General features: G+C 40.9%; 1 protein-coding gene and 1 long non-coding RNA gene across 3 annotated transcripts in view; one reads left to right on the top strand and one right to left on the bottom strand.

The window, feature by feature from the left end:
- Window positions 1-18,419, bottom strand: part of LOC140185069 (rho guanine nucleotide exchange factor 12-like) — a 141,141-nt gene that overhangs the window by 97,426 nt on the left and 25,296 nt on the right. The window lies entirely within an intron of this gene.
- LOC140185076 (uncharacterized) lies at window positions 3,468-8,883 on the top strand. The gene is made up of 3 exons (XR_011882490.1): window positions 3,468-3,684; window positions 7,696-7,852; window positions 8,456-8,883. It is a non-coding gene; the product is annotated as an uncharacterized lncRNA (long non-coding RNA).

Below are 18,419 nucleotides of genomic sequence, written 5' to 3'. Positions count from 1 at the left end.
ATTGAAACTTTGTCCTGTATAATGCAAGTGCAGGACACTAATGCCGTAAAGATCTGTGGTCCTGATACAACTATAGTGGAGCACCACTTCCAGTCAAAAAACAACTAATTACTCACAATTTTCTGCTTTCTATACATTTGCCAATTTTGCATTCACACTACCACAGTCCTTTTATCCCAAGGGTTTCAATTTGACCAGTCTTTTATATCGCACATTTTATCAAATGCCTTCCAAATACCACAAACATGCCTCTTCAACCATTGCTGAACACTTTAAAAACTCAAGTTACAGAAGCTTAGTTTCCACCATGAAATCAATAAATTTCTCCTTACTTTATCAAAAAATAATCTTGTTCTACATTAGTAGCTATAAAGGTTGACCTATCATTGGGACAAGGCTGACTGGCCAAACGTTGTTCAATTTATTCATTCTTTTCTCCATTTTTCACAATAGTTCCAAGATATGCTCGGCTTTTTCCTTCATGCACCAATCCAAAACTCAAGGATGGAAAGACTGTGACAAGACCCCAATGATTTCCAATTTTAATTCTATTTGTAATCCAGGCAGTAATACTTCTCTACTGTGAGAATTGCCACACCTCTCCAAGTGTGACACTATTCAACAACTTGGACTCTACTTTTCAAGGATGACATAGAAATACTGGGAAAGGTGCATAAAAGGATTTACTAAAATGATAGCAGAACCTGGAGGTTATACCCATCAAGAAAGATTTAAGAGACTGAATTACTGTTCTCCAGAAATGAGAAGCCCAAGGGCTGGCCTTGAAGATTGAGTTTGATAGAGTAGGTCATTACATTGGAACATATGAATAAGGAGTAACAATCAGCCACTTTGCTCTTCAAGCCTGCTCAGCCATTTAAAACCTTGGTTCATATGACTTAGAATATGGAACAATGCCATATAGAAATAGGCCATTTGGCCCATTTGCCTGTGCTGACCATGATACTCATCCAATCTTTCTAGTGTTCTTATAATTCCAGTCCCTGCGTCTGTCTAAATACCTCTTAAATTTTGCTATTGTATCTGTTTCCACCTCTCCTGACAGTGCATTCCAGCCACCTACCAAACCCTGTGTGTAAAGAAAAATTTGCCTTGCACATCTCCTTCAAAAACCACCTTCTTCTCACCTAAAATCGGCGCCCTCAGATATGTGATATTTACACCCTCAGCAAAAGACTAACTAACCTATCCATAACTCTCAATTTTTATATACTACCACATTGTGCCTTAGATCTAGCACTCTGGACATTAATATCCAGGTCTGTCTAACCATTTCATAGCTAATACACTCCATTGCAGGCAACATCCTTGTGAATTTCTCCTGCATCTTCTCCAAGTCTTCCATGCCTTACAGTGTGGCAACCAGAACAGCACATAATACGCTAAATCACAGGTTCCCAACTTTTTTTATGCCATGGACCAATACCGTTAAAGTAAGGGGACCATGGACCCTAGGTTGGGAACCCCTGCTCTAAATGTAGCCTAATAAAACTTTTATACAGTGGCAGAACAACTTCGAATTTTTATGCCCAATGCCCCCAAATTGTCTTGCCTTTAACTTTGAGTAACCTTTCACACCCATCCCCAGCTTATCTACCTACTCCCCCCATAAAACAGCCAAAGTATCTGCTTCCATAATCCAAAAGCCCACCATCTTCAAGAGAAAATGGCTTCACCACATCTATATCAAATGCACTGACCCCTTCCCCCTTTTTTTAATGTTCTCCACAAGCTCTGAATTTTCCCACAAGAGGAAACGATCTCTGCACATCCACACTGTCAAACTGCCATATAATTTTATGTTGCCTCACTGAGTCTTCTCAACTCTGGAATTCAGAACATTCAGAGCAGAAACGCAAAAGCTCAAAGTGCCCTGACTCACAAGATAATCTACCTATTTTAGGTGTTTATCCACTTAAACCTTATCTGGACTGCTTCCACACATTAATTTCCTTCTTTCCACAAAGAAGTCACTGCTGTATACTGTATTCTACTTTTGTATCCATGACTCAAGATGTTGTAGGGAGGTTGTTTCCACTTATGGGAATGTCCAGAAATAGGGATCATATATAAAATGAGTCACAGGTAGCTCCAATAGAGAATTCAGCAAAAGCATCTTTACCAGACAGCGATGAATCACCCTGATGCATTTAAATGAAACAAATAATAAGAGGCATACCTATCGGGAGATATTTTTAAAAAGTTAGGTGAGAGCGAGTTTGTCTGAAGCATAATTGACCTGGTTTCTTGCAAAGAAAACTATGCAATACTTACAGACTCAAAAGCTAAATCTGCTAAAATCATCTATTGAACTGCTACTGCAAAGTTCAAGATAGCTATTGCAACCAGGACCTCTGTATACGCCTGCATTCAGTACCTGTGGAACACGGCCCAATGAGAGTCAATTACAGGAAGTTCAGCATGAGTGGTGATGGGGGAAAAAAAATGGCAAGTTCCTCTCCTTGCTGATCTGGCCTATTTCACTCGCCACACTGCAACGTCCTGCCTGATGCTAGGTGATGCAGCTGTTGCTTTCTGTGCATTGATTGCAATATAAAGCTGCAGTGAGATGGGCTGCAAAGAAATCCTACATTGATCTGAAAGAAAATACTGAAGCCAGCTTTTGAAGATGGAAAGTGTGGAATATTAATTCACAGTTAGTCACACTGTCACATTGACTACTGGAGGTACTGTATTTATAAGCTCAACATAAACACAGAAGGTGAATGGTTCTGATGATTGATTTAAAATCTAAGTTATTTTTCACAAAAAAAACAGGAGAGCATTGAGTAAGTGTGGTAGGGAATGAAAGTCAAAACAGCTGTCTAAACTGCCAGTAACTGAGGAGATGAGCAGATAGTCAGGGCAGGGAAAAGAATCTGCAAAGGCATGATAAATGTGACCCCACCCTCAGGCTGCACAATTGAGTCCCACAGTCTAAAATCCGACACAAACAAAACCACATGCGCCAGAGCCTTTTATTTGCGTTGTAAGTTCGCAACTTTTCCTAGAAATTCTTTTTTACCTTAAAAAAATAATAATGAACACAACTGGTCTAGAATAAGGCATTTGAAAAATTACAATTGCTTGAAAATTATCTTGAAATTTCAAATGAGTAATATTCCGTAAGAGAATCTGGTAAAATAGCAAGAGTTCAACAAAATTTAGTTGTAAGGAAGTGCGTGATTCTTATCATCGTATGCCTACAGAGACAGCAAATCGAGCAAAAATAGGTTTGGCTATAACTCACCTAAAATTACTTGAGGCACAGATAACTTACATTTGCACGGGTTTGCATCCACTAGGAGAGTTCATAAAGAGATCATGATAGGAAATAGGCAAAGCACTTGATAAATACGTCTGTTAATTAAATCACCCCCAAACAGAATGCACTGAAAAATAGATATCAAGTGAAGTCAACAGATATCTCTTCCCTGCATCAGCAGTTAAATGGCAGGACATGCACCGCTTTACCTGATCAATCAGACCTAGCTATTTTCATCCTAACACAGTTCATAACGGGCTCAGTGTGAGGCAAGTTCCAACCACAGGTTCTTCATGGTGTAGATTCAGAGCAGGCTAGAGTCCATGGCAGCCTGCTCCCTGCCCTCACTATATATTCACGTGCCAACAATGACGAAGACAGTGCTGATCTCGCACACAGTAAGTACTGCGGTAAGCATGAAATTACCAGAAGTACTAATAGCTTCAGGGAGCAATTTTGGAGAGGGGTAAAATGGGAGGATTCATGATTCAGGTCCACAATCCTGTTATGCATCTTCTGTCTCTATGGTAGCTGTTGGAACTTTTTATTCACAACAAATTCACTATTAATCAACTGTTACTGGGGGGAGAATAGGGAGTGTAACAGGATAATGTATGTGCATATGAAAAGTAGTATGTGGAGAAAATTTAAACATCAGAAGTGAGAAGAATTAAATTAAAAAGAAACAAAGGAAGAGATGAGAGAGAGAGCAGAAACCACATTGACAAGCCACAGAAAATGTGAATGGTGTAGTGACAGCATGATAGTGGGAGCAACACAAAGAACAAACTGAAGAATGTCATTCAGCCCCTCGCTTACCAGTCAGCACTTTTCTGCCTTTGGTCTATAACCTTTAATGCAAATTCTGAAGTCATTAATCTGAAATGTTGTGGAGAGAGAAATTGAGCCAAAAATTACCCAGCCAGCTGAGTGTTTCTAGCATTCTCTGCTTTTATTCCAGTGAGCTTTCTATCCACTAGATTTAGGTCTTCTCCCAAATTCCCTTTTCTTCATCAGCTTCTAAATTTGGGACTTGAAGAGAACAAACAAAATGGACAGAAGGGAAAGGAGAGATAAGTGAAGGAAAGGGAGCAATAGGAACAGATACTGAAGAACAAAACTAAAATGCAAAATTTTATAAGGTATTTCCCGATAGTAAAGAACATTTATATTTTAACAGATACATTTTTTTGTGGTTTTTGCACACCGCCCCCACCCCACCCTGTTTGCAATATACTGATCCATCATGTCTTAAAAAGACTGGTAATTACACTGCCACTCTGCAACGCCTTACTTCAGGCCACTCACACATTTAAATTGTTATAAGTGAATTAGTTATCATAAGCCACACTGCTATAAATCAACATACTCCCAACAGAAGAAAAAGAAATCATGTTGACAGAAAAAATAAAATTTTCTCATCAAGAAAATGTTTGTGTCTTTCAAATCAAAAGATTGAAAAGTATTTGGATGTAGATATTCTTTCAAATCATAGAATCCGTTATGCTGACACAAAAAAAAGAATTCCACTCTCTGAAACAAACACTCAGCAGGTCAGGTAGCACATGTGGAGAATAACAGCAGTAGTATTAGAAATCAATAGCCACTCTGTAAATGTAAAGTCATCAGGTGTTCTGGCAAGTTGTCAATCTAAAACTTTAACATTGCTTCCTTTTAAACTTTCTTCCTGTTATACTTCACATTCCTGATATTTGCAGTATTTTGCATTGGGCAGGTAGAAATTTAGTATGAAACTCTAGAATTATGATTTTTTTTAAAAATTGAATTTCAAATCTATATTAACTTCTGCAGCATTTTGAAGTAACATTTAAATAGAGATTCATATGCTGGATGGCATGAATTAGCAGCTTAGCCAGGAATGGCCGCTAACAGGGATAGTGGGACTGGGGATGGTAATGAAGGAGTCAAAAGCACATATTGCAAAGCATGCCAACTGATTTGCCAAAAGAAGCAAACTGCAATTCATTCCATTGCTCTAAATAGGTGTTCAATGGGTTGCCAAATCCACTGACATGCAGAATCTTTATTTTCTCTCTTCATAATTTACTGGACATGCAAATCATAAGCATGAAGAAGAGCAAACAAACCATCTCACCTCCATCCCAGTGAATTTTTCTTCCTTGTTGAGAAACTCCTCAGTGGCCACTCTCCTCCAGTGTTAAAAATGACATGAGCTAACAAACTAGAAGAATGAATTTGAAACCCAACAGAATATCCTGGGATTTAAATTTTAGTTAACTGAACAAAACTGAAATAAAAAGCTGAAATTAGTTGTCTCAGTCATGAAACTGGGCATGGAAATACCAATGCCTAAGAATGGAAAAGCCAACAAAAATGGACATAGGCAAAGACTCACCCATCATTGAGTGCATCTACAAGGAGTATTGCCACAAGAAAGCAGCACCCATCATCAAGGAGCCACAACATCTAGGCTATGCTCTCTCCTCGCTGCTGCCATTGGGAAGGAGGAGGAAGAAAATCTGTCTAAATGGTGTCACAACACCTTCTCACTCAATGTCAGCAAAACCAAAGATCTGATTTTTGATTAGAGGAGGAGGAAACTGGAAGTCCATGAGCCAGTCCTCAACAGGGAATCAGAGGCGGGGAGGGTGAGCAAATTTAAATTCTTCAATATTATCTTTTCAGAGGATCTGTTCTGGGTCCAGCACATAATGGTCATTACAAAAAAGGCAGGGCAGTGGCTGTACTTCCTTAGGAGTTTGCGCAGATTCAGCATGTCATCTAAAATTATGACAAACTTCTATAGATGTGCAACATAGACGATACTGACTGGCTGCATCACAAGTGGGTGAACACCAATGCCCTTGAACAGAAATACCTCCAAAAAGTAGTGGATACAACCCAGTCTATCACAGGTAGAGCCTTCCTCACCACTGAGCACATTTAGGAGTGCTGTTACAGGAAAACAGCATTCATCATCAAGGAACCCCACCTTCCAGGCCATGCTCTCATCTCACTGTTGCCATCAGGAAGATACAGGAGCCTCAAATCCCAAACTGCAAGGATCAGTAACAGTTATTACCCCTCAACCACAAGGCTTTTGAAGCAGAGGGGATAACTTCACTCACCCCAACACTGAACTGATTCCACAATCTATGGGCTCACTCTTAAAGGACTCTACAACTTCTGTTCTTGCTATTTATTGTTTATTTAGTATTATTATTGTTTTTGTATTTGCACAGTTTGTTATCTTCAGTATATTGGTTGTTTAGCTTTGTCATTTGTATCAACTATCAATGCCCGCAAGAAAATGAGCCTTAGGGTAGTATACGGTGCCACATGTACTTTGATAATAAATTTACTTTAAACTTTGATCTTCATTTGCATATTGGTTGCTTATCAGTTTTTGCATAGTTTTTCACTGATTCTATTGCATTTCTTTGTTCTACTGTAAATGTCTGCTAGAAAATGAATCACAGGGTAGCATCTGATTACATAGATGTACTTTGAACTTTGAGAATGGCATGTGGACTTCTGTGGTTTGTCTTCCTTAGCCAGTCAGACTTATATTTGACAAAAAGAAATCCAAACTAGTGCGATTGACTCATTTTGCTTCTGAAATGGTCGAACACAGCTGTCTTGATGCCACAGCAAGAATAAGTGCTTCCGGTTAAGATGGCACTACCGAATATATGCAACAGCTCACTGGCAGAAAAACATCACTAAAATTACCTTTTCTGAGGGGAATTGTGTTAAATTATTGCTGCAAACAGTGAGGGGGCAAGCAATAGCAAGGCAAGTTTGGGGGATGAGCTGACATAATGTTTTACAGAATTGACGCAGATGGAGTGAGCCTTTCGGAGAGCAGAAGTCAGGGCAGAGGAGATTTCATGCCTGTACAACTGGCCCGGATGCAAGGCTGGATTGCTCTGGGAGCCGAGCTGAATCACTGGTGGGGCGTGGTCTAGGCCCCGAGCTCTTCACAGCAGCTGGGTCCTAGTGCGAGGTGCAAGCTGTTGCCAGCCCAGATTCAAAGTGAGAGCCAATTTTGCTTGCTCTCCACAATGTTCATTCCTCTCCTCAGAGCAACAGAGCCTTCCACTGTTCTGTCATTTGGTTAATTTAAGCACACCAGATAGACTGAAAAGACAAGGTGTCAGGATCAGAGGTGAGGATATATTTTGCTCACTCTCCATGGCGCTGAGGCTATGAAGACTGCGCCAGCTGCTGTGCTCCCATTAATATGATGAACTGATAAGTGAGGCTTTGGGCCGACTCCGGGTTGTTCTGGGGTTTGGATCTGAGGACTCAATTTGGTTCGGAATGTTGCTGCTCGGTTCTATTGCTTGCATGGTGTTTTGTTTTCCTTTCTCTTGCACACTGGGTGTCGGTCTTTTTATTTTTTCACTTTAATTGGGTTCTTTTAGGTTTCTTGCTTTGTGGCTACTTCTAAGCAAACAAATCTCAAGGGTGCAACACACAAAATGCTGGAGGAACTCGGAAGGCCAGACAGCATCTATGGGAAAAAATAAACTGTTGACATTTCAGGTTGAGACCCTTCATCAGGACTGGAGGAAAAAAAAGGTGAGAAGTCAGAGAAGGTGGTTGGAGGGGAGGGGAGAGAGAGGAAGAAATCCCAAGGCAGTAGGTGATTAGTGAAACTGGGAGAGGGGGAAGGGTGAAGTAAAGAGCTGGGAAGTTGATTGGTGAAAGAGACAAAGGCCAGAGAGAGAATCCGATAGGGGAGGGCAGAAGGGGAAGAAAGGGAAGGGGAAGGTTGTATAATTTACACATTCTTTGATAATAAATGTACTTTGAATCTTTTGACTGCTGGGCAGTGATCCAATTGCATCCCGAATATGATTAAAAACACTCAGCTCAAACACTGAATTATATGCCAAAACTGGCAGGACTGGCCCACAGCCTAAATAACATTTAGCAGGATAGTCATACAGAAATCAGGTGATTTTTTTCTCTTTCCATTTGGGGGCAGAGTCATTAGTTTTGACACTTCTCCCCTCAAAGGTCAACAGAAGCTGAATCTTTGTATACTTTTAAGCCAGAGATAAATAGATCCTTGATAACAAGGGTGATGTCCTTCAGACTGTTCACAAACAACTTTTTATTTCAAATATGATTCTGCTACTACTGAAATCTGTTATTTACATTTTGATGATGTGTTTTCAGGCCCACTGAGCAACCTGGCACTCTGCTGTCTCCGAGGGAGTTTGGTGAGGTTTCAAGTGGAGTGTGTGGCCTGGAGGCCAAAAAGCCTGGAGATGGGGCGCGAGCCCATGATTGACTCCATTTCTCACTGATCTCGCTGATTAAAGCACTGAGAAAGATTGAAATCAACAAGGACAAGGGCAGAAGGCGAGCAGATGTTCAGTGCCATCTGCCTGTGTTTGACCGGTATTTCTCTCTATCTCGCTTGCTACTGCTGGAGGAAGATGCCTGTGTCTGAACGGCCTCTCGCTCTTGCTCACTGCTCCCGAAGGATGGTGCCTGCGTTTGACTTGTCTCTCCCACTCCATGCTGCCGGACGATGGTGTCTGAGTCTTGGGTCTTGCGCAAGGTTTAATTGATGCGGTTTGTGGATTGGACTCTGTAGCTCATGTTGTGATGTGTTTCTGGTTACTCCTTTTTAATTACTATTTTGATCGGGGTGCCCTGCAGTCGATGAAGCAACACAGCACTAAACTAAACTAAACTGAACTAAACTGAACCTTCCTAAACTATTTCAATGACTTTGTGGTTTGATATTTTATATTCTGTGTCTTTCACTCGTTTTTTGCTATTTGCTGATTTTTTTTTGCACTTTAGGTGCTTGATGTTTTCTTTGAACAGGTTCCATGGTGTTTCTTTGTTTCATGGCTGTCTGTGGGAAGGCAAATCTCATGGCTATACACCACCTACATACTTAGATAATAAATGTACTTTGGAATCTTTGAATGAAAGGTCGATGTGGAAGGTGGAAAAGTGGAGTTGAGGTTATAACTTGATCAGCCATCATCTTTATTGAACAGTGAAGCTTAGACTGGTGACAAGTACTCCTGCTTCTAATTCATATGTACCGTTTGTACATAAACACACCCACCACAGCTAATATTTAAGCAATTCAAATCATTACATACAATAAAGCCAAACACAGCGAATACAGCAGGACTCTGGATACTAAGAGCATGCTTAAGTGCCTAACATATTTATTCCAGAATACATCTCTAGCCAAACTGTTCCACTAAAGTTACAATGATAGCATCTACTTAAGTGGCAAACTGCCCAGTTTTGTCCTTTCCACTGAAGCCAGGATACATCTAAATTGGCCAATTGCTACCCCATTAGTTTACTCTCAATCAAAGCTGACAACCCAAGCAAGCTGCACACACAAATAATCTGTCCACCACAGCCATTCCATCAGAACCATTCAGCACTAGGCCTCATTACAATTTTAGTCCAAGTACGGACTAAAGAGAGCTGAGGATAATTGGCTTTGACATAAGGCAGTATTTAACACAGCATGGAGTGCAGCAGCCCAAGTAAAACTGGAGGCACTGAGATTAGCGAGAAAACTGTACAATGGTTGAGTCATACCTGGAACAAAATGGCTGTTTGCTGAAGGTCAATCATCACAGCCTCAAGTGCACTGCCTCAAGGACTCCTTGGGACAGTCTCATACAAAATTAGCAGTTCAGTGTCAATGATTGCTCAGCTTGCAGCTCCAATCACAACTCCTCAGATAGTGTAGTAACAATGGCTGCCCACATGCAGCAAAACCTGGGAACATGACCTTTATCAAGCCAAAATCCAATGATCAAAAACAATTTAATCATCTTTCCTTGATACCAAGCAACATTGGAGTGATGGCAGGAGAACGGGGTTGAGAGGGATAATAAATAAGCCATGATGAAATGGCGGAGCAGACGTACTTGGGCTGAGTGGCCTAATTCTGCTCCTAGTTTTACAATCTTCTCATCCCTGTCCTGAAAAGCCAACTCTTTATTTTGAGAGGAGACTCCTGATTACTGACACCGCAGCCAGGAGATATCCAACTCGTCAAACCTTACCAGATCCTTTTCATGTTTCAGTGATATCATCCCTCACCCTACTGAACTCTAGACAGCATCACCTTGTCTGCTTAATCTCTCCTCAAAGGAGAGCTGCCTTCATTCACCATTGCAGAAACCAATTTCTGATGCATTCCTTTGGAAGTCCATCCTTCCTTGGGAAAGGAGACCAGATAAATTCAAGGCAGGTCTTTCCTAGACTCTATATAATTTCAATAAGACTTTCTTCCTCTTTTACTTAAATTCTTTTAAATCCAAGGTCATTATTATGCTTGTCTATTAGTCAGTGCTCAAGTGTGCAAATTTATTTCCCAATTGATCAATCTGGTTTTGATTTTAGATTGAAATTTACAAATTACTTAATTGCACTTGAGGGATATTTTAAATTCTGAAATTTGTGTGAATGAAAAAGTCATGTGGCTTGTATGCAATCTCTTCATTAACATTCATCTTAACTCACTGCTCTCTGATCTCTCCTCTATCTAGTTTGCTTGCCGCCCCTTAAATCTCGTCAGTTTAGGTGGCCTCCTTGTTACCTCTGATTGCCCGAAACATAGGCAAAGGTATATCCTATACACAACCTTCCACATCCTCTTTGCTCAGCTTTGGAAAATCTTTCTCCATTATTAAACCATTTTCAAATCCCAAATGTCTAGTTTTTGATCCTCCATTTACCACAAAACCTGTAGGCTGGCCACTGCTTTGTCTCAATATTGAAGGGATCAATCAATGTGTCAGATAATTTAAGCACGGAGAGAAATTGAGGGGCTGCAGGAGAGAAAGTGAAGACAGTCAATACTTCAGCACCAAGGTACAAGGGAACCCGATAATTGTTAGGGCAGGTTAGCTTAGGGAAAAATGGAAAAGAGATGAATGGGTGGTCTGAACCTTGGTGAGAATGCCCATAAGCTCCCCTTGTTGCTACTTGAGGCAAGGTAAAAGAAGCAAGGCAGAAAGATTTGTAAAGATAATGGAGAAACTATGGTATTACATACAATGTTTTTGTCTTTTCTGTTGTACAGCCTACAGTCTCCCACTATCAAATACATGATTCCACCATGATCGACAGTAAATTATTTCAGCCAATAAGCAGCTTAAAACTAACTTTAGTTACTTATTTAAAAAATTAGAAGAGAAGCTGTCTGGAAGAGACAGACACAGATATAGAAAAAAGCAAGAAAAAAAAACAGGGAATAAATACAGGCCTCTATGTTTATATTGTGATGTTGAAAACAATTGTTCACAGATTTAATGTTATGTTGCTATGATGTCTATTTATTACATTAGCCGCAGTAAGAAAAATACAGGCACGTCCTTAGAAAATAAGTAAATCAATGTTCACTGGCTCTGCACAAAACATTTAGAAATCTCTTTCCAAATTCCTCAATAATTAAACTCATCAGAAAACCACGTCCACTTACAATGCTCAACCACTAACTCTCTCTCCCTCTCACTTACACTCAAAAATAACACGCACGGCATAAAATAGCAGCTCTGTGCTGAAGCCATTAGATTTTAAAAATCACAATTAACTCTTTTTACCAAAACATGCAGAGAAGGGGATTGGTAACTGTCCAAATTCTAAACTAACAGCCCATGAAATCGTACTGAGCACCACTGCTTGACTCACTTACTGCTTTGTGGATCACCTGCATTCATTCTGCAATGATGACTTCGATTTTCCCCTCACACTGTCTGATACCTCCTGCAATGTTGCTGCGAGACTTAACATAAAGTTGAGGATTAACACTTCATCTTCCATCTGGGCACACTGCACCATTCTGGGCTCAATAGAGAATGTATAACTTCAGGTAACATGTTTCTTCTGAGTGTATCAAGATGGGCTGTTTATTGACTCTGACTTTCTTTCTCCATTAGTAGAGCCCAACTTACTGCACGGGTTTCACAAACCTGTATTTTGTAACTTTCACATTTCCATCTCTGTGGTCTCACTTTCTAACTTTCTTCATTTCATAGTTGTTATAAAACAAAGGACCATCTTTTCTGTACTTAACTGCCCTCATTGACCCATGAACCAGATAGCTGCATTTATAGCATGACTTTGTGTACGGGAAGCTATGCCTCACAAATTCCTTGGAGTTCCTTAAGGAGTCAACCAAGAGGGTAGATGAGGGTAGGGCACTGGATGTTGTCTATATGGACTTTAGCAAAGCCTTTGACAAGGTCTCTCATGGTAGACTAGTCTGGAAGTGTAGATCACATTGGAACTAGGAGAAGATAATGGATTGGATTCAATAATTGGCTCAGTGGTAGGAAACAGAAGATGATGATCGAGGTTGTTTCTCAAACTGGAGGGCTTTGTCTAGTGGTGTGTCACAAGTGTCTGTGCTGGGATCTTTGTTGTTTCTAATTTATTAAAACAATTTGGATGTGAATGCACTGTCTTGTTCCACACTCCCACAACCTTCTGAGTGAAGACATGCCCTCTCGTGTTCCCCTTAAACATTTCACCTTTCACCCTTAACCCATGACTTCTAGTTCTAGTCTCATCCAACCTCAGTAGAAAAATCCTGCTTGCATTTATCCTATTTATACCCATCATAATTTTGTATACCTCTATCAAATCTCCCCTCAATCTTCTACAATGTCCTAACCTATTCAACCTTTCCCTATAACTCAGGTCAAGTCCCGGTAACATCTTTGCAAATTTTCTCTGCATTCTTTCAATCTTTTTACATCTTTCCTGTAGGTAGGTGACCAAAACTGGACACAATATTCCAAATTAGGCCTCATCAAGGTCTTATACAATTTTAACATAAATTCCCAACCCCTGAACGTAATACAAGCAACAAGGGACCCAACACCGATCCCTTCCACTCACCACCAGTCATAGGCCTGCAGTCAGGGAAAGAAACATCTGCCACCACTCTTTGGCTTCTCCCACAAAGCCAATGTCTAATCTAATTTAGTACCTCATCCAAGTGACTGAACCTTCTTGACCAACCTCCTATGTAGGACCTTATCAAAAGCCTTGCTAAAGTTCATGTAGATAACATCCACTGCCTTGCCTTCATCAACTTTCCTGATAACTTCCTCAAAAAACTCTATGAGATTGATTAGAAATGACTTACCACGCAAAAAGCCAGGTTGACTATCCCCAATGAGTCCATGTCTATCCAAATACTCATATATCCAATCCCTTAAGAGTACCTTCCAATAACTTTCCCACTACTGAATACCAGGCTCACCAGCCTACAATTCCCTGGTTTATTCTTAAGAGTCTTTCTTAAACAACGGAACAAGATTGGCTATCTTTCAATCCTCCGGCATCTCACCCGTGGCTACGGATGTTTTAAATATCTCTGCCAGGGCCCCTGCAATTTTTGCACTAGTCTCCTACAGGGTCCAAGAGAACACATCAGGCCCTAGAGTGTTGTCCACCCTAATTTGCCTCAAGGCAACAAACATATCCACCTCTTCAATCTGTATAGGGTCCATGACCACACCATTGTTTTGCCTCACTTATACAGACTGCGTCTGCCTCCTGATTAAATACTGATGCAAAAAAAAAATTAAGATCTTCCTAATCTCTTTCGGCTCCACACACTGATTACCACTCTGGTCTTCCAGAGGATCAATTTTGTTCCTTGCTGTTTTTTTGCTCTTAATACATCTGTAGAAGCCCTTAGGATTCTCCTTCACCTTGTCTGCTTCATACCTTCTTATAGCCTTCCTGATTTCTTTCTGAATTGTTCTCTTGCATTTCTTATACTTCAGTACCTAATTTGTTCCTACCTGCCTATACCTGCTATGCACCTCCATTTTCTTAACAAGGGCCTCAATATTTCTCTAAAACCAAGCTTCCAAAAACCTGTTATCTTTACCTTTTACACTAACAGGAACATATAATCTCTGTATCCTCAAGATTTCATTTTTAAAGGCCTCCCACTTACTAAGTACACCTTTGCCAGAAAACAACCTGCCCCAATCCACATTTGACAGATCTTTTCTGATACCATCAAAATTGGCCTTTCTCCAATTTAGAATCTCAGGCCAAGGACCAAACCTATCCTTTTCCATAATAAACTTGAAACTAACGGCATTATAAAAACTGGATGCAGTGTTCCCCTACAGAAACTTCTGTTACCTGTCCTGTCTCATTCCCTAATAGGAGATCTAGTATCACACTCTCTCCAGTTGCGACTTAATGTACTGATTAAGGAAACTTTCCTGAACACATTTGACACTCTTTCGCATCCACCCCTTTTACCGTATGGGATTCCAAGTCAACATGTGGAAAGTTAAAATCACCTACTATCACAACCTTATGTTTGTATTAGTATGAATGGGATTAGCTCATCGTGCAACACAGTCAGGATATACGAATTGGGCTGAAGGATGTGTTTCTATGCTGCATAACTCCATAAGCTATCCCCAGGGCAATCATGACCTCATCCTATCTGAGATATTCCCCGTCTCATTTATCCTCTCTATACCTTTCCTGCAACTGGATACTAATTTTCTTTCTTCCTAGTCTGACAAAGTGTCTTTGACTTAAAACTTTAGTTCTGTTTTTCTTTCCAAAGCAGCTGCTTCACCTTTTAAGTGTTACAGGCATGTTTTGCTATCGCTGCTTGGCTGTGCAATAACAGGGTAGAATCCTTCTTTCTTTAGAAGTAAATAATTCCTATTAATAAGTAGTGCATCTACCTGTTATGTACAGATCATAACAAAGTTCACCTCATAAAGTAGAGCACAAGACACTTTAATGTATAGATTAAACCAGCACCCATTTCATTATCGTTGGGAACATCCAAATGAAAAATAGTGCAACTACAATTTAGACAGACTTTAAGAAACTCATTTGAGTTAAGATAGTGCCAAGTGGCTGCACCTTCGAGCTCATCTGTGGAAACAGCTTAAATTCTTCTCTTTAATGCCTCTTTTTTTCCCCTTTTCAAGGTGGCTGGAGTTTTATTGAGGTCACTGATCTGCAATGGCACTCAAAACTGCAGTTTTTCCACAGTGGATGAGTTCCTGCTGCTGGAGGTCTCCGGCCAGCCGTTTTCCAACATTCTCCACGCGCAGCTTGGAAGGTGATGCCTCCGGGGTGCAGCCTGCACAGCCCTGTGAACAACCCATTCCAGGCTGGTGTTGCCGACTGAGGAGTCGTGGAAGGAGGAACATCAGGATTTCACTGCTGTGGATGTGTGGACAGAGGTCTCTGTAGTCAAGCAACCACCACACTCTCCCTATCTCGATGGTGGGGAAAGTTTGTTGCTGATTCTCAAGTCAGAGAATTTCAGAATAAGATTGTAACACCGCAACAGCAACTGTCAGTCACTCCTTTCACTGCCAAAAGGGTGACATCTCCTTGTCCTTGGTTAGTAAGAGAGAGAACATGGCATGTCAAACTCTTGAGTAAACAATAGTTTTTGTTGACTGCAGAGCATGGTCTCTCTTTGCACACTTTGCTTTTGCTTGCTTGGTGGGTGCTGTGCGCTCACACCTTCTGCTGAATGGGTGGGGGGAGGGGAAGGTTGATGCATTGACGCTTTACTGCTTGCACGGGGAAGAGAGGGGCCTTTGGTTTCCAACATTTTTCTAGCGCTCATTCTTTTGAGGTTCTTTTGTTTCTTGTGGATGTCTGTGAAGACCAAGAATTTCAGATTGTATCCTGCATATATTCTCTGATAATAAACAGAACCAATTAAGATTATTTATGAAGATGCAGTGCCAAACAGGTCTTTCTGGCCCTTCAAGCCATGCCACCCAGCAACCCCTGATTTACAGGACCATTTACAATGATCAACTAACTTACCAACAGGTACCTCTTTGGACTGTGGAAGGAAACTGGAGCATCCAGAGGAAACCCATGCAGTCATGGGTATTTCTACTCAAAACTACATTTCATGGAATTAAAAGTAACCTTCACTCCCAATTTGTGGGTTCTGAACTGGTCAGTGAGACTAATGTAGAGTCTACACAAAGGAGGGAGGACGTGCCTCACAGGGAAGATGGGTTTCAAGTTTCTAAAGTAGTCCGCTTTTTCTGCCACTTATGCATGGCCTCTGTGTTCCTGATGCCTCAAAGTTCTCCAAATGCTCCTTCCATAATCAGAGTGGCTACCAGCTGGAGATTCGGACAATTCATTGGGGATATTAGACTTCTTCAGAAGCTTTCAGCATTTTCTTGAATGTTTTCCTCTGTAAATCTCCAGATGACTGTAGAAATGCTGTAATTGTGATGCCTTCAAGAAGAGATAAAAGTCTGAAAGTGGTAACTGCAAAGGAGTGTTTCTGCCGTATGACTCAGGGAATGTCATGGCAACAGTCTGCCTTAACCAGCTCCTCCCAATATCTGAAGAACTGCTCCACAAATTAAAGTGTGGGTTTCATCCAGAAGCAGTACACATAAGCTTCAATGTACACCTCCAAAATAAAAAATGCACAGAACATTACATAAACCTTAATGTGGCTTTTTTTTTTTACCCCAATCTCAAAGCCACCAATTCTATTAATCAGGAGAAACTGTGGAGTCCCCTTCTCAAAGTAGGCTACCCACAGAAATTCATCTCTATCATGCACGCAGTATTCACCAACAGATCTACAACAGAACCATCCTCAGTGATGACAAGTGTCAACAAAACTGAAATATGCCTTTTGATGTGTTTTAATATCTTGTGTTTTCACTTTTTTTGCCGTTTGCACATTTTTTTTGCACTGGGGGAGGGTTGATGATGCTTTATTTCAAGATTGTGTGGGAGATGAATCTCAGTTGTATGCAGGTTTCCCCTGCTATCCGAAAGTAGAGCATTCCTATGAAACCCTTCGTAAGCCGAAATGGTGTAAAGTGAAGAAGCAATTACTATGGGAAAAATTTTTGAGCATTCCCAGAACCAAAAAATAACCTACCAAATAGCACATAAAACTTAAAATAACACTAACATATAGTAAAAGCAGGAATGATATGATAAATACACAGCCTATATAAAGTAGAAATAACGTATGTACAGTGTAGTTTCACTTATCAGAATCGGGAAGTTTTAGCCAAAACTAGCTTCCCTAATATTGATTGGCACCTGATTAGTTCCAATGGTTTAGATGGGGCAGAGTTTGTTAAGTGTGTCCAGGACGGATTCCTGCCACAGTATGTTGACAGGCCGACTAGGGGGAATGCCACACTAGATCTAGTACTAGGTAATGAACTGGGTCAGGTCACAGATCTCGCAGTGGGTGAGCATCTGGGGGACAGTGACCACCGCTCCCTGGCCTTTAGCATTATCATGGAAAAGGGCAGAATCAGGGAGGACAGGAACATTTTTAATTGGGGAAGGGCAAATTATGAGGCTATAAGGCTAGAACTTGCGGGTGTAAATTGGGATGATGTTTTTGCAGGGAAATGTACTATGGACATGTGGTCGATGTTTAGAGATCTCTTGCAGGATGTTAAGGATAAATTTGTCCTGGTGAGGAAGATAAAGAATGGTAGGGTGAAGGAACCATGGGTGACAAGTGAGGTGGAAAATCTAGTCAGGTGGAAGAAGGCAGCATACATGAGGTTTAGGAAGCAAGGATCAGATGGGTCTATTGAGGAATATACAGAAGCAAGGAGCTTAAGGGGCTGAGAAAAGCAAGAAGGGGGCATGAGAAGGGCTTGGCAAGTAGGGTAAAGGAAAACCCCAAGGCATTCTTCAATTATTTGAAGAAAAGGATGACAGGAGTGAAGGTAGGACTGATTAGAGATAAAGGTGGGAAAGATGTGCCTGGAGGCTGTAGAAGTGAGCGAGGTCCTCAATGAATACTTCTCTTCGGTGAGAGGGACTTCCAATGAGCGGGAACTTGATGACAGTGAGGACAATATGAGTGAGGTTGATGTTCTGCAGCATGTTGATATTAAGGGAGAGGAGGTGTTGGAGTTGTTAAAATACATTAGGACAGACAAGTCCCCAGGGCTTGACAGAATATTCCCCAGGCTGCTCCACGAGGTGAGGGAAGAGACTGCTGAGCCTCTGGCTAGGATCTTTATGTCCTCATTGTCCACGGGAATGGTACCGGAGGATTGGAGGGAGGCGAATGTTGTCCCCTTGTTCAAAAAAGGTAGTAGGGATAGTCCAGGAAATTATA

This window comes from Mobula birostris, chromosome 20, assembly GCF_030028105.1.
Source record: "Mobula birostris isolate sMobBir1 chromosome 20, sMobBir1.hap1, whole genome shotgun sequence".
Taxonomy (NCBI): Eukaryota; Metazoa; Chordata; class Chondrichthyes; order Myliobatiformes; family Myliobatidae; genus Mobula; species Mobula birostris.
This window is presented reverse-complemented; position numbering and strand designations above follow the sequence as displayed.